This window comes from Chinchilla lanigera, unplaced genomic scaffold, assembly GCF_000276665.1.
Source record: "Chinchilla lanigera isolate Chin_1 unplaced genomic scaffold, ChiLan1.0 scaffold00117, whole genome shotgun sequence".
Lineage (NCBI taxonomy): Eukaryota > Metazoa > Chordata > Mammalia > Rodentia > Chinchillidae > Chinchilla > Chinchilla lanigera.
Genome location: NW_004955518.1, coordinates 1,605,966 through 1,628,690, shown reverse-complemented (window position 1 = coordinate 1,628,690; position 22,725 = coordinate 1,605,966). Strand labels below are relative to the sequence as shown.

General features: G+C 36.4%; 1 protein-coding gene across 5 annotated transcripts in view; it reads left to right on the top strand.

Moving 5' to 3' along the window:
* Enox1 (ecto-NOX disulfide-thiol exchanger 1) overlaps positions 1 to 22,725 on the top strand; it is a 552,470-nt gene that overhangs the window by 48,335 nt on the left and 481,410 nt on the right. For 2 of the 5 annotated variants that reach the window (XM_005409058.2, XM_013506963.1), the window contains exons 1-3: positions 5,167 to 5,185; positions 11,289 to 11,399; positions 12,110 to 12,143. The exons of 1 other annotated variant lie outside the window; for it this stretch is intronic. The gene's annotated coding sequence lies outside the window, so the exon portion shown is untranslated. Of the gene's footprint in view, positions 1 to 5,150; positions 5,186 to 11,288; positions 11,400 to 12,109; positions 12,144 to 22,725 lie in introns of those variants that run through there. 2 more of the 5 variants (XM_013506967.1, XM_013506964.1) reach the window with 2 other exon arrangements.

Here is a 22,725-nt window from a genome sequence, read left to right as displayed (position 1 = left end):
TCAATAACAGTACAACATATGAGAAGCTATGGGACACAATAAAAGCAGTCCTGACAAGTTTATAACTGTCAGTCCACATCAAAAAAATAGATTGAGCCCAAATAAATAGCCTAGTGATGCACCTCAAGGTCCTAGAAAAAAAGAGCACCCAACTCTGAAACTAGTTGAAGTAAGAAAATTATAAAAATCAGAACAGAAAGTAATGAACTTAAAACTAAAAAAATAGAATTAGTGAATCTAAGAACTGGCTCTTTGAAAGAATAAGTGGAATGGACAAACCTTCAGCTAATCTCACCAAAGAAAAAGAGAGAAATGACCTATATCATTACAGTTAGAAATGAAAAAGGCAAAATCAAAGTGAATACTACAAAAATCCACAAAATTGTTAGTAACTTGTATTCCAATAAATTGCAAAATCTGGAAGAAATCAATAGATCCCTGGATATATTTGAATTACTGCAACTGAACGGAGCAGATACAAAATCGCTGAGTAATTCAATAACAGTCAGATGTAAGCCGTAATGACAAACCTACCAACTATGCAAAGACTAGGACTCAGCGAATTTACCACTGCATTCTGTAAGAACTTTAGGGAGAAATCTAATGTCAATATTCCTCAAACTCTTCAATGAAATTTAAAGAGGAGTACTGCTATACTCATTCCTAGAAGCTAGCATTATTGATTCTGAAACTATATTTCAATCTCTTTAATGAATATAGTTGCAAAGATTTTCAACAAGATACTAGCAAGAATGCAACAAAATATTAAAATTATACATCATGACAAAGGCTTCATCTCAGAGATGTAAAGATGGTCCAACACACCCAAACTGATAAGTTTAGTACATCACATGAAGGGGAGTAAGGACAAAATCACATGATCATCCCAATAGTTGCAGAAAAAAAGCTTTTGATAAAGTTCAATATCCATTCATGATAAAATCCTTGAAGAAAAGCTTAGAAGAACCTTGTCTCAATCTGAGTAAAGCCATTTATGAGAAACCTACTGTCAACATCATATTCAATGGGGAAAACCAGAAAACTTTTCCTCTAAAGTCGTGAGTAAGACAAATCTGTCCATTAGCATGACTTCTGTTAAGTATAGCACTCAGAGCAATTGGGCAAGAGAAAGAAATAAAAGTTACGAATAGGAAAATAACGAAACTATCCTTACTTACAAATGACATGATCCTTTGCATAAAAGATCTAAAAGAGTACATTAGAAGACTCTTACAAACTAACAAATTCAGCGTGATTACTGAGCAGAATTACCACACAAAAATCAGTGCACCAATAAGGAACTCACAAGAGAAAGAAATTAGGAAAACAATGCCATTCCACAGTAGCTTCTAGAAAAATACTTAGAAACTACCTGACAAAGGAAGTAAAAGAGTTCTATAACAAAAACTGTGGTACTCTAAAAAGGGAGATTGAAGAGGACACCAAGAGATGGAAAGGTTTCTTATGTACTTGGAAAAGCAGAGTCAGTATTGTCAATATGACCATATTACCAAAACTGATACATAGATTTAACTCAATCCCAATCAAAGTAACAACAGCATTCCTCACAGTGTAGAGAAAGCAGTCCTAAAATTCATGTGGACCCAAAAGACATCCAGGATAGCAAAAGTAATCCTGGGCACAGTGATAAAAACAGTATGGTACTGGCACAACAACAGACATGCAGGTCAGTAGAACAGCAGAGGGTATGCCAGAACAGCCCCAGCACTTTGAGCTTATCTGATCTTTGACAGAGAAGTCAAAAACATACATGGAGGAAAGGTGGCCTCTATCAAATGGTGCTGGGAAAACTGGCAATACACTTGTAGAAGATTGAATCTAGATCCATATTTCTCAATATGTACTAAACTAAATAAAAATGGCTCAAATATCTAATATTAAGAAATAAACAATTTACTAAGATAAAATGGTAAAGTTTTTGAAGACATAGGCATAGGCATGGACTTTTTGAACAGAATTCCTATTGCACAAGAAACAACATCAAGAATCAACAAATTGGATTATATCAAATTAAAAAGTGCCTGCACAGAAAAGGAAACAAGCAACATAATGAAGAAACCACCTACAGAATGGGTAAGTTTTTTGCCTTATTCTCTTTGGACAGAGGACTGACATACAGAATATGTAAAGATCTCAAGTCAAATTATAGCCCTTCAAAATAAAATACCCAATCAAAAATGGGCAGTTGAAATGAATAGACACTTCTCAGAGGAAATGCAAATGGCTAATAAATACGTGAATAATGTTCAACATTTTTGGCCACTAGAGAAACTGAAATTAAAACAGCACTGAGATCCACCTTACTATAGGAAGAATGGCTATTATTGAAAAATAACAGATGCTGGCCAGGCAAGGAATAAAAAAATACTTCTAATTGTTGGTGGGAGTACAAAATAGTACAACCGCTATAAAAATCAGTATGGAGATTCTTCAAAATACTGAAAATAGAAATTCCACTTGACTGCGCTATTACCTTTAATACACAGTTCAAGGCCAGCCTGAACTACATAGTGAGACCCTGTCTCAAAAAACAAAACAAAACAAAAATTCAGACGAACAAGATTAAATATCACATGCTTTCTCTTATATGAGAAACCGAAAGTGTAAGTAAATTAAAGAGTGAAATAAAAGATAAATAATAGGGAACAGGGAGATAGATCTGTCTCAAATGGGAAGGGGACCAGAGCTGGAGGGAGAGGGAAGAGAGGGAAAGGGAAGTAAAAGGAATTAAGAAATGTTATGTACAGGTACCAGCTCCCCTCTGTGAATGCAATCATTATGTACTGCAAACATGTACTGATAAAAATTAAAAATATAATTTCAGATGTGTGTCTCTTGCATTGAGATAGTCCCCTTATCAGGATTAATTATAACTCCTATTTTAAGATAAATATATTTGAGACAACCCCTTATATTAGTTTCCTAGATTTACTCTTATAAAACAGTACACAAGGCAGCCTGAAGCAACAGAAAATTATGGTCTCTTAGTTCTGAGGGGATGTAAGTCTGAACTGAAGTATTAGAGGAACATAACCCTTTTGACACTTACAGGGGAGAACCCTTCCTTGCCTCTTGCAACCTTTTGGTGATTTGGTGAAGGTGTTTGCAGTCCTTGGCTGTCTGCTGTCTTAGCTAATGCTGAGCTCTCCAGTGTTGGCCTCCATTGCCACATGCCCTTCTCTCTGTTCTGCTTCCTCACAAGGACCCCAGTCATATTGGTTAAGTCCTACCCTAACGATCTCGTCTTAGCTCTATTACATCTTGAAAGACTGTATTCCTAAATGAAGTCCAACCTTGGATGTTAGAGGTTCAACATACATTTTAGGGGAACAAAATTCAATCTCTAATGACCCTGAATTTTTTTTCCTTGTCAAAGATGCAGAAAGCCTTTTGGTGAAGGGTTTAATCAAAAGATTAGCAAACCAAACAGTATATTTGGGAGACAACTGTACAAGGAAAGATGAGAAAGCTTTTAAAGAACAGTGCTTTTGGTGTATTGGAAAATTGGGTCTCTTTTTTCTTTGGAGCATTCAGACAAAGTCAAGGGTAAATCACCACATTGGATGTGGCTTACTCTAATGCCTTTTGATGCTCTGACATGTTTGTAAAGCCCAAGCTTTGTTTGTGTATAGAGGTTATTATCTTTCAGTTCTTTGTGTGGAAAATAACTGAGCCGATGGTGTTTTCAATAGCACAGTTACTGTACCTTTGGTATAGCATTTGCTATTTGGTCTTTGCTCTTCTCTTGCTACAGAAGATACTGCACATACCATTTGTGTATTTTTCATTGTTATTATTATTTTCTATGTGGATGGTATAAAATTACCTGGAGTGCCTAAAAACCTTATATTTTTATTCTCATATAGTACACTTTTCATGGAGAGGGGGCAGATACTGGTAATCCAGATATAAAAGTATATTCTTCAGGCATAAAATGAGGGTTCTAAGAAGGGACTAGTTAATAGCAAGATCTGCCTTGCAACTGGACTCGACAGTTAGGTGTTGGCTATCTTTTACTGTGCATTTGTGCCCCTGTGCGATTAGGTGTAATTTGTGTGATTGATGGGAGCTGTTGCTGTGTACAACTTGGGCACTGACTTTGCCACATTCAGAGCAGTATGATAGGCAGGTAGAAAACATGCTGTGTCTTGCATTCCTGGGACAGACTGAATTTAGTGATTGTGAAGGGACGGTAACCAAGCCATCAACAGGCAACACTGCCTCAACCTGTGCCCTAGCCTCTGAAATTTTAAGTCTACCATATTGATTCTAGGTATTTTAATTGAAGAAATTATTGGGGTAACACTTAATGGAAAACATATTTTAGTATCTTTCACTTAACAGTGCAGTGTCTTTTGTTTAAGGGTACTGTTTTTGGTACTATTTCTGTAGCATTTAAAAACTAACATATTTAGGGGCTGGGGATTTAGCTCGGCGGCACAGCGCCTACCTGGCCAGCGCAAGGTCGTGAGTTAGATTCCCGGTACCTGGAAAACAGACAAACAAACAAACAAACAAAAATAACTAATTAAAAATTATTTTTTTAATAGTAGGGGGCTGATTGAGCAATCATCACTACTTGCTATATCTTTTTCTGTGACAATAGAAAATGAAGCTAATTGGAGGAAAATTCGATACTAGAGGCTTAAATGTTTATGTTAATTTCAAGTCTTTGGTCATAAGGGCGTGAGGGTACATATTTATGAACAAATGTAGTAAGAGATAGCTCTGTGTTTAGTGTATTTTCTGTCATTGCATGCTTAATCATAGGAGTGTGCAAAGACAAAAACTCAGAGAAAATTATTGTGTCATAAACAGCAGTGGGTCCCCAGAGCTAATCCAGTTGATTTCGTGACTTCAGGTAGCTCTGCCCATTGGCTGTGTGAGGCTGCCTATGAATCAACCTGGAAAATGCGCCTCTTAGGTATTAATCCAGTAGATGAGGGAATAAGGGGCTTTCAAGTGGGTCCGGGAGTGTCATAAGATTCTTAAGTTATATTCACATTACAAATGACTTTGATGAGATTTGTAGTGAATTCTGATGCTGTTAATATTGATTGTAATTTTCTTTCTCTCTTCCTTCTCTGCTTGGGATAAAATGTTAATTAACTATCACCTGTGAAACTCAGCATTGGAACCGACCTTCTCATCTGTACCAGAGGAGGTAGTGTTACTTGTTTACTTGTTTAATTTAGATTACAAACCCATGGGACAAACTTTATTTCTCTGCAATGCTAAGGGCCCTAATGGCATAAATGTTTATTATTATTATGTATTATAATGTTCATAATGTTCTGCTAGAATATTATGCTGATTGCATTTACTCAAAAGTGATAGTTGTTCTTTTTAACTTGAAAATGCTTTATTTTCCTTTAAGTTGGTTAGACATTGACTTCATAAGGAAAAATAAGCCAGATACTAAACTGAAATGCGTTTGAGTGCATGTTTCAATTATATTGGTTATTGTGAGCCAAAAGCAGTTATACCTTTTGTGTAATGTATGTTTTAATCATTTCCATCTTCTTTCACTCTAGAATGAATAAGTACATTTTTTGCCTCAAATTATTCCCAAAGAAAGAAAAAGAAATAGGGAGTAGGATCAAGCTTAAAAAGGTTTGGATGAAGAAAGGAGTTATGACTGAATGGTGACTACAAAACCTGTGGCTACAAAATTCTGCTTAGAAATATCTTCAACAGGAACTTTTTAAAGCATTAAAAATTCTGTCATTTTCTATAGAAGGCTCTACCCATAGAAAGTCACAGATAACTGAGGCCTATATCAAAATAATTCAATCCAAAACACACTGTGAAATATCTCAACAGAGGAAACCTCTTTAATTAAAACTGACTTGTAAAGACCAGCTAAATTAGTGAAGTTTAAATTAGAGTAATCTCCAGTGTATGGAAAATTGATGTGATTATCCAGGGTCATTACCTAAGACTTGGCAGGGGTTCTCAGGAGTGGAGGGGAACTCAGAAGGTGTCCTGGGTGGGTCTGTGTTTGGCATCCCTGTTATTTGTTTTATTCATTCAGCTGACATCTATTGGGTGCTCATGCCATAGTTGTCACTGTGCTTGTAACTGGAGTACACAGATGAGTAAGACATTGCCTTTGCCCTCAAGGACAGAAATATACTGTAGAGTATCAGGAAGCAATGTTAAGGGGCAGTAACAGCTACAGGGTGCCAGAGGAGTATGAGAATGAATATCTAGACTAATCCAGAAGACAGGGAAAGTTTCCATAGGAGGTGATGCCTGAGTTGAGTTCTGCAGAATGAGGGGAAGATGAAGGAATAGCAGGAGCAAAAACACTGAGGTCAGAAACAGCATAAACTTTGCAGGAAGCTTCAGTTAGTTCCTGGCCACACTGGATGAGGAGCACTGATGGTCAGCTGGACAGTGGGAAGACTTCTGGGGTTTTGGCATTGTCCTGGGGGTGCTATGGTGCTACTGAAGGGTTTTAAACAAGGGTGTGATTGTCATTTTTGTGTTTTACAAAAACTGCAAATTGGTTTCTTGGGTAGAAGATAGAGTTGAGTTTGGAACAAGGGTGGGGGCATAGAGACCCCTAGGAGACTCTGAGTTATTGGACAGGAAAGGAAAGAATTGAAATGATTTTGGAAAAGGCATCAGACCCTGGGGACTAATTGTATATAGGTTCTGAGAGAAACCAAGGGTGAATATATAGTCCTGGTCTGGATAGCTGGTAGATTAATGGTGCTAACATCTGAGACAGAGCAGAATTGCAGGATCATGTTTGTTGGTGATGATGAGGACAAGCTCAGTTTGCTGTGCTTGTGAGATACAGTTCCCTGGAATGAGGCGAGCCCTATAGATAACACCTTCCTTCTCTTCCTTCTTCTCTGCTTTACTTCAGAAGTGTTCAAAATAGCCAGTTGCAATGTTAATGGATGTAGGGTCATTAATATATGGGTAGTGGATAAGACTAAAAGAAGGAGAGTTACCCTCTCCCCATGGGTAGAGGGGGTGACCCTGGGAGTGTAGTCAGGAATCTCCCATATGAGTTACTGATCTTCCAAAGAGCACAGAAGGGTCCTCCAGAGAAGGGGACAGAATTCCATCCAGTGTGTAAGGTTCTCTGGAATAGGAACAGATGGGATTTTGCTCAAAAAATGGATCTAAAGGGATCTGGTGCAGATGAGGAGGCCTGTTTCAATGTTCACAATCTTTCTTTGTGTAAAGATAGAGCTTTACTCATTACTTCCACAAAACAGACATAATTTTTCAGGCTAGAGTCTGGTAACTTGCTTTCTTTTTTAGTTGCCTTTAAATATTAACTTTTAAAACTATTTCACTTTGAATAAAACATTAGCTTTGGGGGGCTGATGGTAAGAGATACAAGAGAGAATACACAATCCTAACCCAAAGCTGCTCTTATTCATTTAAATTTTGTTGCTTTGGATGCTAAGGGTGAAACCTAGAACCTCATGCATATTAAGCATGCTCTCCAGACAAGGTGATCCCTGATCTACAGTGCCCCCAGCATAAGGCTGCTCTTAAGAGTATTTTTAGTGCCAGTATGTTGTTCAAGACATAAATAACAACAAACTATTATGAGAATGTTCTAATGAGCCATTATACTTTTCAAGATATAAATATCACAGCAAAATGTTAAAAGTGCTTTAATACATAGATGAAAAATGAGATTTTGGTGGGTTACTTTTAAGATACTTGAAAATTATCTTTCAGCCATCATATAAGAATTAAGCATTTCCTGTGCTAATCATGTTTACATTAAATATGTTCCTTCTTCCTGAGTAATGTAAGGAAAACATTAACCTAGACCTAGTTGAATTATCATAAGTGCCAGATTTGCAGAATAGGAATTAATAGGTTTTACTGTACTTTAATCAGAAGATTGGTATTTTAATCTGAGTTAAATAGATACTTGTTAGGATTTTATAGTTTGTCTTGCCATATATAATTACATCCAGAGTACATGCTGAATAAATACAATCTTGGAGGCTGCTGGGTGTTGCAAAATGCTGGATTTTCTGTTCTGTGTTCTGCCACTTTCTCACTGAACGTCCTCAGGGAAAACAGACAACTTTAGGCCTCAGTTTTCTCATGTGTAAAACAGAGACTGAAGTAAGTATAGATTTTTGTGGTGGCTATTCTCTTTTTTCATTTTTTGAGGTATAATATTTGTACATCTTTATGGGGTACATTACAACAATTTGATATATGTATCCAATGTGCGATAATCAAATCAGGTTAATAAACCCTTCTAATTCTTCAAGTGTTAATCATTTTTATGTATTGTAAATTTTGTACTTTTTTTCCCTATTCATTTTGAAACAAGTACCATCTCATCCCTAGGTAGAATGGCTTTCATGAAAAGACAAAAAAAAAAAAAATATATATATATATATATATATGTATATATATATATATATATATATATATATATAACAGATGCTGGTGAGGATTCAGATAAAGGAGATTGTTTGTTGTACACTGTTGGTAGGAATGCACATTATTACACCTATTATGGAAAACATTATGGAGATTCTTTCAAAAACTAAAACTAGAATCATCACAGGACCCAGCAATTCTATTAGCTGGTGTATGTCCAAAGAGATGAAATCTTTATGATGAAGAATTAAGTGTATTCCCATGTTTACTGCAGCACTATTCTCAATAGTTAAAATATAGAATCAACCTAGATGCCTACCAATGAATAAGTGGATAAATAAAATATGGTACAAATGCACAATGGAATATTACTCATGAAAAGAATGAAATTGTGTCATTTGCAGCAACATGGATGGAACTAGAGGTCACTACATCAATTGAAATAAGCTAGACACAAAAAGAAAAATACCGCATACTGTCACTTATTTGTGCAAACTAAAAAATAAATTTCATAGAATAGTATAGTAGTATGAACAGTCGTCCTTAGCAATTGGAGGTAGGGAGGATGGAAAGAAGTTAGATAAGAGTTACCAAAACATAGCAAGGAGGAATGCATTCCGGGTTCCTGTAATTTGGCAAGGTAACTACTGGTTAAAATAATCCATGATAGGTATATTATTATTCTTGGTCACATGAATAAGGCTGAGAAAGAACATGTCAGGACCTTAGCTGGCTAAGGAAAAAACAGAAACTTTTCTCTACTTCCTTTCCCAGTTATTCAAATTCTTAATGATACTCTGAAAACCTTCTTTTGCTATTTAGGATAATTTAAATAAAGTACTTTTCAAGAGTGGGTGAATGGATTTTAAAATGTGGTGCATTGTTTTTCTAGCTGTATCTTATAAAGACAAATCATTAGTGACATGAAGTCCCACAGGAGTTAGTGGTTATTTCTTGCAAAATACTATGTACCATTCCCCCCATCTTAGAAATTCCCAAATTCATCTCACAGTTTCCAAGAAGTTCTACTGTACACAAATGTGTATTTTTTTTAAACACAGCAGTTTGCAAATGAATTTCTGAGATTTTATTTTACTTGAAATCTGTTACCATCCCAGAGAGTCCTTGGTCTCAGTGGTTATTTTAGGAAACTACTGTCTATTTGTGCATGCTGTCTAGATGTCCAGTGGGAGGCTACAGTATTAAATTCCAGAGGGCTGAGTTCTAGGCCGTACACTGACATGCATATCACCACCCCACAATGCTTGCAAAATGCAAGGGCCTAAAAAACAGATATGGAAAGAAACTCAATGCTTTTGCTCCTCAAAGCGTTTAAATTGACAATGTTGGGGCTGGGGATTTAGCTCAGCGGCACAATGCCTGCCTGGCAAACGCGAGGTCTTGAATTCGATTCCTGGTACCAGAAAAAAAAAGACCAAATAAATAAATAAACTGACAATGCTGCTGTTTTGTTAAGATTGTCTGTTTTTTGGGTTTTTTTGTTTGTTTTCCAGTCCCGGGAATCGAACTCACAACCTTGCGCTTGCCAGGCAGGTGCTGTGCCACTGAGCTAAATCCCCAGCCCCATTAAGATTGTCTTTAATGCTATATTAAGCAAGGCAACTCAGCTAAAGTTTATTAATTTGAGGTTTTCACTCTTATTCTGAGGATAGTCCTAGAAGAACTTGCTCTGACTTGTGAAAAGTGACCTGATTTGATTCATAAGTCAGCTGCTCTTTCACTGCATCATTTTTGTCTTTATCTTTCTCCAGGGAAAAAAGAAAAAGAAAGATGAAAAATAAAAGAGTAAAGGAAAATAAGAGGAGAAGATATTGAGTTTATATAAGCCCAAGGAGTGTTAAATTGTGGCAGCTGGTCCTATGGGTATTAGTACATTAGACTATTACACACACTTTATGTAGGAGAAAATAGTGTAGCGGGAGGTTTTGTTTAAGTTTAAAATTATTTGTGTGGATTAGTGATCTTAGCATTTATACTAGATATTCTAATAGAGTTATTTTGCCTCTACATTGACACTTAAATTCTGTTCTCTTTTTTGGTGAGGGAGTACTGGGAATTGGACTCAGGAACTTGTACTTGCCAGGCAGGCACTGCGCTGCTGAACTAGCCCCTCAATTTTTTTTTTTTTTAAATTTCTTTAAAATAAAAGACTCAATAGGCAAATGAAAAAAAAATGTAGATCCCATTGATTTTTATCTGTGTCTACATTATCCACAGGAATAGTATAATATTGGGTATCTTTGCACTGTTGACTTCAACTGAGTGTGGGAGGGGATGAAAATTACCTATTACTGGATCTATAGGAGGGTGTTGCTTTCTTATTCCCATCTGGTTTAGCAAGTGTGATGATGAATTAGCTCCAGAATAGCCATAAAAAGGATGTAATTTGAGTTCATTACAATGATTTGGGAAACTTTTGCTTTTGCTGTGGAAACTGTAGTGGTAAGAAGTCCTTCAGGAAAGAGGTGGATGTAATATGTGCTAACATACCTGTGTAGAGGGAAGAAAATGCTGAGAGGGGCAGGGTGTCTGGTGTAAGGTTTTGACTTTGTGCAAACGTGAACCATTTCTGACTGCAAGAAGCAATGCATTCTTCAACCTCTTTCTTCATGGCTGAGTTCTTATCCAAGAAGGACTTCTACTTCCTTATTCAGACTTATTCTACTCCCTCCTATTGATGATTTTAAGTATGTTTGTTGAGATGCCCCCAACAGTTAATGTTTCAAATCTCAGAGAGAGGATAGAATGGATGTTGATCAAATAATTAAATCTGAAATATGAAAAATTGCATAATGAATAACAGAGTTTAAAACTTTTAAGGGTTTCTTTGTGTTTTGGTTTATGATTTTTTTTGTGTTTTTTTTTTTCAGCCACAGGACCATACTTTGTTTGCTTCTTTGTTATGTAAATATGTGTTTTATTTTTTAAAAAATAAGATTATTTTCATGCTTTGAGAGGAGCATACCTGGTTACCACAAAAGGTAAGATAATCAAAATTGTTTCTCTGTGGATCGTAGTTGGTATGGAACAGAACACAGCTGTAGAAGTAACAGCAGAGAGCAGCAGTCACTTTTCTTGGAGAAATTTCTTACTTGTGGAAGATAAATTTGACACAGGAGACGATTTTGGTCTTTTTCTTATACAATTCTTGTTTCCCAGTTTCTACCTTTGTCTCAGAAAAAGCAGCATGGCTTTGGCTCAGGAATCTGAGCCAAACACTGAACACTGTTGAGCTCTCTACATGGGACATATCAGAGCAGAAGTAACATTATTCCTTGGTGAACCTTGGGGTTTTTACTCTTTAGATTGGGATGATTATGAATACTCAACCACAGCCTGATCCCTTAAGATTCAAGCATTTCAGAGAACCAAGTTTCTTTGTAGTCATTACATCAAGCCAAGAGTGATTGGCTAACAGTTGCTTAATCAGTAGGAAAGGAACATATTTGGTTTCCTTGAAGAAGCAGAATTTAAAAATAAAATACTTTTCTATCCCTCATTCTAAGTACCAGTCAGAAAAATTCTAGTTTAGCCTTTTGTGCCAAGGTCAAACTGTTCTACATTTATAATTTATGAACAAGGGAGGAAAAACATATATCCATGTAATAATGTTTGAATTCTGGATAAGCAAAAGAAATGTATCTTATCTTTGTCATGTCAAACACCCCACTGCCTCTCCTCCTCCTCATAGGTCTGCACTGCCGTGATGAGAAGCATATAAGCAGGTAAGTTTTCTTTTGTGGGTGTCTCACATATACTACTTGCATGGCAAGATGAAGTAGGGTAAAGGTAACTAAATAACTAATGTAAAAGTGTATTTGTTACACGGGTTTAAATAGAGGCTCTGTGTGTGTGTGTGTGTGTGTGTGTGTGTGTGTGTGTTGAGAGAGAGAACATACATGTGCCTTGTGCAAAGTGGAGGACAGAAAAGGAGAGAGATAGGCAGAAAGAGTCTTCTTTTGAGGAGGGGTCATATAGATAAATATGAGTTGGGAAGAAATCCAGATTCAAAATCATTCTGGTTTTTAGCTGAATTTCTTCCAAAACCTATAAGCAATTACAATACAAAGGCAAACTTAACTGCTTTTTGTTTCATATATTCATGCATTTGATGTCTGTTGAGTCTCTACTATTGTACCAGTTAGAGAGATACATAAATGAATAGAGTAGTCCTTGTGCTCAGGGACAGGCAAAAAGATCATTTTAGTAGTGTGGTAGGATCTTGCTGCCATGAGGCGGGTGCACAGGTACAGTGGATTCCCCTCCTGGTTCTTGTTGTCAGCGTGTCGTAAGCACTGATGAAACAGACGTTAAAGGTGAATAAGGAGAAGCAAGATACAGATGCATAAGGGGCTTTCAAACATTCTTGGTCCTAGGGAGCATAGATACACATCTTGCTATTTGTATAGAAACATGTTGTCTTTCATGTTTCATAACTGAAAAGTCCTATGTGTAGGTTGGATTTACTTAACTGAAAAGAACCAGTAGAGAGACAAAGTAGGCACTTCCATTTGGGCAATAACAAAAGGAACATGAAAAATGGATCCCTAGAATCTTTTCCTCGTGTTCACAGCATTATTTAAAAGACCTAATGTGATGTCTTATGTGATTTATGCCGTGTAGGTGTTTTCTAATGTGTTTGAAACCAGTATGTATTAGAGTGCAATATATTATGTAGTTTCAAATATAAAAAGTACTCTGATGATGTGAAGAGATGAGGTGTTGTACTGCTGATCAGATAGTCTAGGAGAACTGTTTCCAGTAAGAAATCTTATATTTGGACATTTTTATCCTAATGAAACATTTAGGAGTCCCATTTTCTTTTCTTCCCACTCGTAGCTTCAGGGTTTCATCCAATTCTTTTTCTTTTCGTACACACACACACACACACACACGCACACACTTGGCATTTGTGTAAATTTTTACGATGTTACCACCAATTTGAAAGAGAGCAGTAGCTGTACAGAATCTTATAGCTATGATATCATCTCATTTCTAATTTTAGTATCATCAGTAACTCTCATTTCTTTGTTTTGGCTTTCTCTTTTTGAAAAAGAGTGTTAGAAATGCATTTGTGTACATGGAATACAGTGTTACCTACTAGAAATGAATATAAGATTGAGAATTTGAAGGGCTTTTAGAAATAACAGGCAGAGTCAATTCAGAGTTTGGTCTAATTTTTCATTTTCATTTGAATTTGTGATTATATCATTTCAGAACAGTCCTAACATAATAGGTAGCATACAGAGTACTTACAGGGTTCCTGAATAATTTTTCTGAGAATGGAAACACATTGAGCAGCACCATTTTCCTTTTACATATCTTGGTCCCTGTTGTATTCTGGGTAGGGAAGTGAACAGTGTCCTACAAAAGGTAATTTTATACTTACTATCCTCCTGAGTGCCCAAATACAGCTTTCCTGGAATGGTTTTCAAGATGTTGAGTTAAAAATCTGTATACAACATATGTTTAAATGGGACAAAGGTGCTGTCTGGCAGGCCTGGTTCCCATTTGCCTGCCATGACAAAGTGAAGGTCTGTGTCCAAGACCCTTGGCTGGAGATGCAGCTCTGGAGCTCTGGAGCCTGACCATTTCTTCAGGTGGAGGAACAAATGGGGAAGGCTGGGAACTCAGTACCTGCATTGATGCTCCAGGAAAAAATCCTTTGGCGTCTTGATATTTTAAAGGCTCTGCTTCATGATGATGTAATCTTTCTGAACAGATTTAGTGTATCTTTTAGGTTTCCTCACAATCCAGATGGATATTGCCATGTTTTTGTGAAACTGAGGATGCCATTTTGGGAGTCTTTCACATTCAGACCTAGGATTTGTAACCATCCCTGTTTCTTTCAGCATTTAGATAAATGTCCAATTGTTTGTATCTGAGACTTTGAAGAGAATTCAGTGAATGGCGCCTGGCTTTCTGATCTTGGTTTAATTACTTAACCTTTTTTCTTAACCCTGAGAGTAATAGGAATAACAGGAGGTTATTCTCCACCTTATGAACTTGTTGATTTAAAAAGATAAGCTATGTAAAATGCTCCTCGTAGTGTATGGCATTTAGGATATGCTAAGAAGTAATATCTACCACCATTGTTATTATCATCTGTTTTTCTTTGTCTGATATATGTTCTTAAAACCTTGTTAAAGCACTTCTATACTCTTGCCAGGGACAGAGAATTTACCGTATCTCCAAGCCCATGTTTACCTCTTTGGAAATTCTTCCTCATTTTGATTTTTGACCTTATTATAAATTGCTTCCCGTTGATCCCTACTGTGCTTTTGTAGGTCACTCTTAACCTTCTTCTGCTTTCTCTGTGACAGCTATTACATGTCATTGGCTATGTTTCTCTTAGGTCTTCTGTGCTTTCCCCAGACCCTGGTGTGAGTCTATCTCCTCATCTGGGTTAATCTCCTATAGACAACTTCTAGTTAGGGTCATAATAATTAACATTTGTATAGAGAATATTTACAACATATTCTACAATTATATTATCTTTTAAAATACTGTATTATCTTTACTATTCAAAAGAGAAAACTGAGGCTTACAAAGGTTAAGTAAATTTTCTTTGGTTACATAGCTAATAAACTGCTGAAATGATCTGAACCCAGAACTTTCTGATGAGTTCCTTTCTATGACTCTTTTCAGATATGTTCCATAGAATGGGCATAATACCCCAGTTTAGGTCTCTCTAGTACGGAATAGATTGTAGGATTATTTTTTTGTTGGCTTTCAGCCCTAAAATCTTTTATTCTGTATTGTATCCAACACATTCTATATTTAGCCAATGTTTACTGAGACTGAATGAACACAAAACAATGGCCTCATTGTTGCCATCAGCGTAGCCAAAAATAGAATAGAGTTCCTGTGCTCCAGGTACTAATGTCTTAGTGGAAGGGCTGTCTGCCTAATTTACAGGGTCCAGTGCAAAGTGAAAATAAGGGGCTCTAAATTCAAAATACAGGAAGAAAAGTGCAACTAGAGGAATAAACTATGAAACTTTTCCTTATTTCTGTGTTTTTTTTAGCTTATGGTATTTCTTTTTTTTTGTACTGGGAATCAAACTCAGGACCTTGCACTTGTCAGGTAGGTGCTGTGCCACTAAACACTGGCCCAGTTTAGGGCATTTCTAATTTGCTATTTAATATCATTCAAAATGAATTCTTAAAATTTTAATTTGCCAATCCTCTTAATATTATGAAGTGTTGGTTTTAATATAAATATGAGGGCACTAAACTTGTCTGTGGAGTCCCTGAAATGACACAATCCTATTCTTACTACAGCAATGGAAAAACTAAACCAAATAAACTCAATTGTTTTTATTTTACTTGGTGATATATCCACTCTCTCCCTGACAGTCTTGACCTTTGGACTATTGATAAATACAGAAGGAATGAAATGTGGGTTGTCTAAGCTTCCTTTTCTCCCTGTTTTGTGATTTTCAGGATAAATGGTTGGCTACTATTGAGAACACACTTGCTTTCTTTCTGCGTGTAGATGGAATTCTCATTTAAATGGAAAACATATCCTCTCAGGGCTGCCAGTGCTCTGCTTAGTCACAAACATAATACCTTTACCCTGTAGTTGCTTTGAGTCTTGCCTAACTCCCACACATTGTAGCATTCTGTCTTTATGGTGCATTGAGAAAGCCACATGCAAATGAAGTAGATAGGAAGGGTGGACACGTGATTTCTGTGGCCCCTGTTCACCGCATGCTCCTTTGTCCTGTGAGGCCTCATTTACACTAGTTCAAAATGACGGCAATAGATTATTAAACCAAATATGGGCCCTTCTGAGATTGAGGTGCTCTGTGGCTGTACAAGTTCACAGGTCCATAATGACAGCCCTGCCCAGTTGAGAAATACCTAAGTCTAATACAGGTTGAGCAACCCCAGCCCCAAAATCAGAAACTTGAAATGCTCCAAAACAGGAAAAATTTGAGTACTGACTTGGTACCACAAGTAGAACCTGACCTCACATGACAAATAGCAGTAAAAATGGAGCTACACTTAAAATTTTGTATAAAATTACCTTCAGGCTATGCATAAAAAGTATATATGAAATATTAATGAGTTTTGTGTTTAGATTTAGGTTCTATCCCCTGGATATCTCATTATATACATACAGATATTCCAAAATATGATCAAAAATATGATCGAAAATCTAAAGCACTTTCCTGGTTCCTCATATTTTGGTGGGGACACACAAGTGGAAGCTAAGCTGATCTGAGACAGCTGTACGAACTTGGGTACCTACGAAGACTGAGGAAAGTATCGAGGAATAGCCACTGAAAGAGGAAGGTGATAAAGACAACCATTGAAAGGACTTCTATATGAGGGAAAACTTGTGCTAAGGTACTGAGACCTGAAAATACTGAACCTGGTATGTGCAGGGAACAGCTGTGGTCTAGAGAGCCCTCTGCAAAGAGAATGTGGTATGTATAGAGAACGGTTACTCTGTGCACTGTGAAAATGTTGTTGTTCTTTATTCTCATTTATATTGCATAGGGTCTATAAATCTGCAAACAATCTTGAGAGAAACATCAGATTTACATATTTTAAATAATAACATAAGTAATTTATTTTAATTTTAGAAAATTTCCCTCCAAAATGAAGTGGTTAATTCTCTGTCTTGCTTTTAGAATAGATTATAGCAAGAGATATAAATCTTAATTGTTTTCAAATATATCTCCTTGAAGAGGTTTAGGTGATCATGCTGTAGGTTCTTTCTTTGTATGTGAAAATTCCACCAAATTCACAAATGTTGCCCTTACCATGTCTTAGAATAAGATGTGAATCTGGTCATTTTCCATCACCTTGAAACAAGAGGGTAGAACTGATTCAGTCATCTGGGTAAGAATAAGGATTGGCAGGAGGTGACAAGCTCCATAGCTAAAGAATGTAGCAAGCCCTTTAGGATTTGGACTAGTTCCTCAGAGTTCTGATTTCTCTCTTACATGTTCTGAGTTTATAAATGCTTGTAAGGTGTGTTAGGACTCTCTGATGGTTAATTCACTGGATTTCTTATGTGCTCATGAGGGCTTACTCAGCTGACTTGTCTGTGAGTGCCTTGTGACTTGGTGCATTTCTAGTTTACACTCTCTTTTCCTGTGATCATGTATCGCAGCTTTGCAACCACTGCACAGTGACTACAAGACTGAGAGAATTCAGGGAGAGTCTGAGTGCCCAGGCTTATTTAGCAGCTGCAGCTCCTAGACAGAGGGGAAGAGTAGAGACTTAGAGAAACCAAAGCCCACACATAACCTTGAACCTTGAGTGCTGGTGCACGTGTGTGTATGTGTATGTTAATGGGTATATGTGGAGTACCACAACAATTGTAAGTATAAAACAAAATTAGTACTGCTCAGTGACATCTGACTTCAATGAGGCTTAGGAATCTGTGGAAACCAGAATCTGACATTAATGCATTGAGGAGGGCAGAGCCTTCATAACCCAAATAATCTCCCCATAGGTCCCACCTACCAACAATACTGCACTAGAAATTAAATTTCCAATACATGAATTTTTAAGGGCACATTCAGAACATAGCAGTATGCTTCTGATACCTCCAATTCATCTCCTTTTAATGTGTCATGTTATTCCAGTATGCCCCAAAGTCTTAACTATTTAGAGCACTTAATTTTTCTCCAGCTATAGTCCTATGAAATCAAACAAGTTATGTGCTTTCAAAGTACATTGGTTGAACAGGCATAGGCTGGACTTTCCCATTTCAATAGGGAGAAATAGGACAAAAGAAAAGAATAACAGGTGGTAAGTATGTTCGAAATCAAACAGGGTAACAACTTTGTCTTAAGGCTCAAAAACAATCTTTGACTCTCTATGCTGTCTTCCAGGTACATTGTGGTGAGGGTTGGATCTTCAAAACCCTAGGCGTCCCCTATGTGCAGCCCATACTTCAGCTCTTACACTGAAATTGCACATCTGCAGTATTCTCATGCTGGTGACTCTGTCTTCTGGGGTCTTCTGAGGAGCTCTACCTCCTGACTGCACTAGGCATTGACCTTTTTGGGGGCTCTCTGTTGTTCTGACCATGTTACAGATGTCTGCCTGGACTCTGGAGCTTTGATACATCCTTTAAAATCTAGGTAGAAAAAAATCTGCCTCTACAGCTCTTATATTCTATGACTACAAATGAGCACGATATGCTCGTTTCCTAAGACTCACTGTGTCTTTGCCCTTTAGGGCAGTGGGCAAGCCACACTTGGCTCCCTTAATCCATAGTTTGGCTTTTTGTGAATCAAGATTGAGATTGCTGATATTTCTTATCATTAGTCTCTTTTTCTATTTCATTTCTTCCTGCTTCATTTCATTACTTCCTTTCTTCATGTTTTATTTTTGGAATACTGGATATTGAACCCAAGGACTTTTTTATTTTCTGTTTTGAGACAAGGTCTCACTAAGTTGCCTGGGTGGGGTTCAAACTTGTGTTATTCCTGCCCTAGCATCTGTCTGTGCTGGGATTAGAGATGTGCTCACTAATGAATGTACACATACATTTTCATTTACTGTTGGTGCTAATAAAAATGAAGATGCTTTTCAAAAGCAATTTTTTGTATGGGGAAAGAAGTACAGATTTAGGAACAATTAATAGTTTTGATAATTATTTTTCTCTGTGCAGGTGTGAACTAGTGTTCACTCTTTAGCAGTAATATATATCTCAAGACCTAAATATTCAAAACATGAACTAATTTTTCTTCATTATTGAAATCTCTGTCTGCAAAGCTAGAAGCATTTGAAAGCTAATCTCCCTGTGTGCCACAGTAATTACTGCAAAGTAAATAATCTCCAGTGGTCCTACTCCCTGTAGAAATGATTTAATATCTTATCTTTTAAAATGGAATTTCAGCTCATTCAAAAAGCCCAGGAAAAGTTCTTTATTATTTGGAAAAGGAGTAACTTTATGAATACTCTGGAACATATCTCTCTTCTAGCAATTGCTGTTGTACTTGGGCACTTTCTCCATTCTGAAAGGTGAAAACAGTTGTCTATGCTTCTTTTCTCTATCCTGGGCTGTGGGGTTCCTCTATAGAGTGCCAAATAGACCCCAAGACTGGAAGGTGCTGTGCGTACACAGAAAATGATCTGTGTGGCTTGTCAGTCATTCCATAGGTGCCATTCTTTCCTCAAGTTATTTCTCTCTGTAAATTGATGCCCCGTCTTACTATTAGGGATCATCCTGCTTTTCCAGAAAATGTAGCATAGAAGACCTGGACATCCATGCCGATTTATTATCTACTAGAATTTTTTTTTAACCTGTATAAGATTTGTGGTGTTTGTCTTAGTGTCCATGCATATTTCAGGGAGTCATTATGTAAATGCTTCTCACAGTGAGAGTGAGTTCTTTGATCCTTTATCTGAAATGGTGGATATCAGACCTCAAAGTGCCAAAGCAATTTTTGCTTTTTAAACTGTGAAATTCTTCTTTCACAGGCTTCTCACTAGTGCATGTGCCAGAAGCTGTGTATTTTTCCCTCAAAAGGTTAAAACTGGAAGGAGTTTCTCAGCATATGACTCACATACTTTCTGGAGCACGGTTGTTGAGAGGGATTTTGTTTTGAATAAATATATCTTTCATGAAGTGTGCAGACTTGACATGTGCTACTTGTAGTTTTCAGACTCATAATTTTGTGAAAAGTGTGGTGTTGCTTCAAGTTTTGTATTTTATCATAGTGTTAAGGTGATTTTTATTTTGTTTTACTTTTTGTCTCAAAATATGAGGGGGAAAGCAGCTATTCATTTTTAGAAGGTTTAATTTGTATTAAACATATATTTAAATTTTTTAATAGATGATTTTTTAATTGTCCAAATTTGAGTTCACAATCTGGGTGTTTTATAATCACTGAGATTTATATTTTGTTATTTACACTGTTTTGGTATTCTGCAGAGTTTCTGATGTTTTATGGCTGCCTGAAGGATTAGAGTCTTTAGAGATCTATATTTCTATGTTACATGTAACTAAACTTTTCTTAGTTTTTCTATTTTATTTTAAAGAGAATAGTAAAAAAAGAAGAATAGCAACATACCAACATCACAGACATAAACAAAACAAAGCAAGAACATTAAAAATGATACAGGGTTTCAAAACAAAATGATAGGAACTAGCAGTGGATGTTATATTACATATTGTTATCTTTAACTATATTGCTAAGATTAAAAGATGTAAGAATGGAAAATTGTTCAAACCATTAAAAAGAATAAAAATAATTATTAAATAAAACATTAGAGATAGTACAGTTTCAATAGATAAGATAGTAGGAATTCACCAATAGTTGTTCTGTTGCATATTGTTGTCTTCAAATCAGTTGCTCAGATTACCAGATATAAGCATGCAAAATTGGTCAAAAAATACAAAAATTTAAGCATTAATGGTTCCTTTCAATATACCACCAGACATCAGCAGCACAGTGATCCCAGCTATCCTTCCATATATATATGATTTTTTTGCCTTCTTTCTCTCATCCCAGTTGTTCTTTCTTTTGAGCAGTTTTTTTCCCTTTCATATCATCTGTTTTACATTTTGAGTTTTACTTACTCTTTCAGATTCCTACACCAGGGAGACAATATGATGTTTACACATGTGGGTCCAATTTATTTCACTTATGAGTATGGTCTCTAGTTGCATCTGTTTACCTACAAAAGCCTCGAGTTTATCTTTTCATATAGCTGAGTAATACTCCATAGTATAAAAATACCACATCGTTTTTTATCCATTCCTCAGTTAATGGGCATTTGGGTTGTTCATAAGATTTAGCTGTAACAATTTGTGTTGCTATGAACATGGGTGCACATATTTTGCTGTGGTATGGTATTTTTAGTTCTTCCAGGAAAATACCCAGAAGGGGAATAGCTGGTTAAGTGGGACTTCTAATCCTAGTTTTGTGAGGAATCTCCAAAATGATTTCCATAGTGCTTTCACCAGTCTACACTCCCACCAGCAGTGCAGTTTTCCTTTTTCCCCACAGCCTCTCCAGCATTTGTTATTGGTTAATTTTTTGATGATAGCCATTCTTTCTGGAGTGAGATGGAATCTCAGTGTTGGTTTAATTTGCATTTCTCAAATGATTAATGACATTGAACATTTTTTCATGTAGTTATTTACCATTAGTACTTCTTCATCAGAACTGTGTGTTCATCTCAAATGCCCATTTTTGGATTGGGTCTTTGAATTTTGGAGCCCTGAAGCATTTTAATTCTTTCTATGTTCTAGATAGAAGTCCTTTGTCTGAGTTGAAGTTGGATAAAACTTTTTCCCAATTCATGGGTTTTCTTTTTATTCTGTTGGTGACTTCTTTTGATGTACAAAAACTGTTCAATAAGATGAGATTCCAGTTGTTGATTCTTTGAAGTAATTCCCATGCAGTTTGGGTTTTGTTCATGAATTGTGTTCCTACCTCTATGTCTTTTAAGATTTTCACCTACTTTCTCTTCCAGTAGATTTATTGTTTCTATTTTAATATTTAGATCTTTGATCCATTTTGACTTTAGTTTAGTTCACGTTGATAGACATGGGTCTAGTTTTAGTCTTTGGCACGTGGAAAGCCAGTTTTTCCAGCACTACTTATTAAAGAGGCTACCTTTTTTCCAGTGATTCTGTTTGGTCCATTTGTCAAAGATAATGTGGCTGATTATGTTTGTGTTGTGTCTGCATCTTCTTATCATCCGTTCCATTGATCTTCAGGTCTGTTTTTGTGCCAGTACCATGCTAATTTTATCACAGTAGCTTTGTAATATAATTTCAAGACAGGAATTTTGATGCCTCCTGCCTATCCTTTGTGTCCCAGGATTGCATTTGCTATTCTAGGCCTCTTCTGGTTCCAGGTGAATTTAGGAATGTTTTCTCTAGATTTATGAGATACGCTAATGGTATTTTAATTGGGATTGCATTAAATCTGTACAACAATTTTGGGGAGTATGGCCATTTTCACAATGTTAGTTCTTCTTATCCATGAGCAAGGAATATCTTTCCATTTTTCTGAAATCATCTTAGGTCTCTTTTTTCAGAGTACTATCATTTTTACTTTATAGATCTTTTACTTCTTTAGTTAGAGTGACTCCTAAGTATTTCATTTTTTTAGATGCTATTGTGAAAGCTGTGGTTTCCCTAATTTCTCTTTCAGTCTGTTTGTTGTTTGTGTACAGGACTGCTATTGATTTTTGAGTGTTGACTTTGTATCCAGCTACACTACTGAATTTGGTTATTAAATCTATAGGCCTTTTGGTGGAGTTTTTGGGGTCTTCTATGCAGAGTATCATGTTGTCTGTGAATAATGATAATTTCACTTCTTCC